Source organism: Mandrillus leucophaeus, unplaced genomic scaffold (assembly GCF_000951045.1).
Source record: "Mandrillus leucophaeus isolate KB7577 unplaced genomic scaffold, Mleu.le_1.0 Scaffold157, whole genome shotgun sequence".
In the NCBI taxonomy this organism is placed as follows: Eukaryota; Metazoa; Chordata; class Mammalia; order Primates; family Cercopithecidae; genus Mandrillus; species Mandrillus leucophaeus.
In genome coordinates, this window is record NW_012101554.1 from 1,168,006 (window position 1) to 1,169,584 (window position 1,579).

The 1,579-nt window shown below is 51.1% G+C and overlaps 1 protein-coding gene across 1 annotated transcript in view; it reads right to left on the reverse strand.

Annotated features, from left to right (window-relative positions):
- SLC41A2 (solute carrier family 41 (magnesium transporter), member 2) overlaps positions 1 to 370 on the reverse strand; it is a 162,146-nt gene extending 161,776 nt beyond the window's left edge. Inside the window, exon 1 of the mRNA XM_011975507.1 lies at positions 220 to 370. The gene's annotated coding sequence lies outside the window, so the exon portion shown is untranslated. The remainder of the gene's footprint in view (positions 1 to 219) is intronic.
- Positions 371 to 1,579: the final 1,209 nt, after the last annotated feature.

Consider the following 1,579-nt stretch of genomic DNA (forward strand, 5'->3'; position numbering starts at 1 on the left):
GCCGCCGCCGGGGAAGCCCGGGCCTTGGTGATGTGGCCCGCCGGGCGGCGATCTGGAGCGACAGCGCCGCCCCGCCCGGAACCCGGCCGCGCCCTGGGAGACAGCTGTCGGGAACGGGGGCGCTGGACGACGGCGAGGGGGCAGTTTTCTGGGGATTCTGCCCAGGAGAGAAGGGCTGTGGCGTCCTTCGGCAGCCCTCTTCCCCACCAGCCCACGCACGCCCACTTCACCGCCTGCTCCAAGGTCCGAACCCCCGAATCCATGACTCATGATTTCTCTTCTCAGACCAGCGGCCTGTTTTTGGCTGAGGTCACATTTCTTGCAGACAGGGGTTAAAACCGAAGCACGTGTCTTTCGGCCCGGCAGCGCATAGTGTGGGCAGTGCAGGAGCCGAGAAGGGCAGGGACCACCGCCGAAGGGGTGAGGTTTAGGGCAGCCCCGTAGCACCCTCCCCGTGCCAGGCAGGTGTAGGCGCCAAGCACACGGGGCGCTGAGGAGTTGGCTGGGGTGCCAGGCTTTTCAAGTTTCCCCACACTTGCTTTTAAACCTAGATCAAACTGATCCAAAGTCTGCAGGTAAATCCAAGAGCTCATTTATTTTATTTACAAAACTATTTATTGAGCATCTACTGTGTATGATTCAGGGAATGAGACACACCCCAGCGATACTACAGTGAACAAAAGCAAGGTGTTGGTACGAAGCCTGTTACTTTACAAATTACACAGCTATTGCTAGGATTGGTGGCTCATGCCTGTAACGTCAACACTTTGGGAGGACCAGGCGAGAGGATCGCTTGAGGCCAGGAATTTTGAGACCAGCCTGGGTAAACACAGAGAGACCCGAAGTAGGTAGGAGACTGAGGTAGGAGGATCGCTTGAGCCCAGGAGTTCAAGGCTGCAGGGGGCTGTGATCGCATCAGTGCACTCCAGTCTGGGCCACAGAGTGAGACCTTGTCTCTAAAACAACTCTAAATGACACAGCTAATGATACTCTTTTCCTCAAATCAAAGCCTCTACCAATTCCAACCCACACCAGTGATTTAGTAGCAGCTTTTTCTGGTGCTGAAGGACACCGGCATACGTGTATCCAGGTTTTGTTTTTTTGTTTTTTGTTTTTTGTTGTTTTTTTTCCCCCCTTATCCTTTGCAATCAGACTCTGAGCTTTAACCTTCACCTTCAGGGTGAAGGGTGCGTCCCTATCACTCTTGGCCATCTGCAGTCATGCTTTTTATAATGGTTCATCCTGGTGTTCCTCACCACCTAAAAATGAAAGTATAATTGCAAGGAATATGGAAAAGCAATGTTTTGACTGCATTTCCAACTGGTTTTTGTTCTGGTTGTTTTTTGAATTGCAGATCATTAGAAAGTAGCTGCTCTTAAAAGTCTGGCAGAAGTTCCACCTGGTAAGTGTTCCTCCCCTGAGTGTGTAGTCTTTCAAGATTTCTACACAAAGCATATACGGAAGCCAGCCTCTCTTGGTTTTGAAAATTCTTCCATTTTTTTCTGAGCGAGCTGGTGGTTTCTACTGTCCTTCAGAGCATTACATGGCATGTGGCAGGCAACCTTCTACTTATATTCTT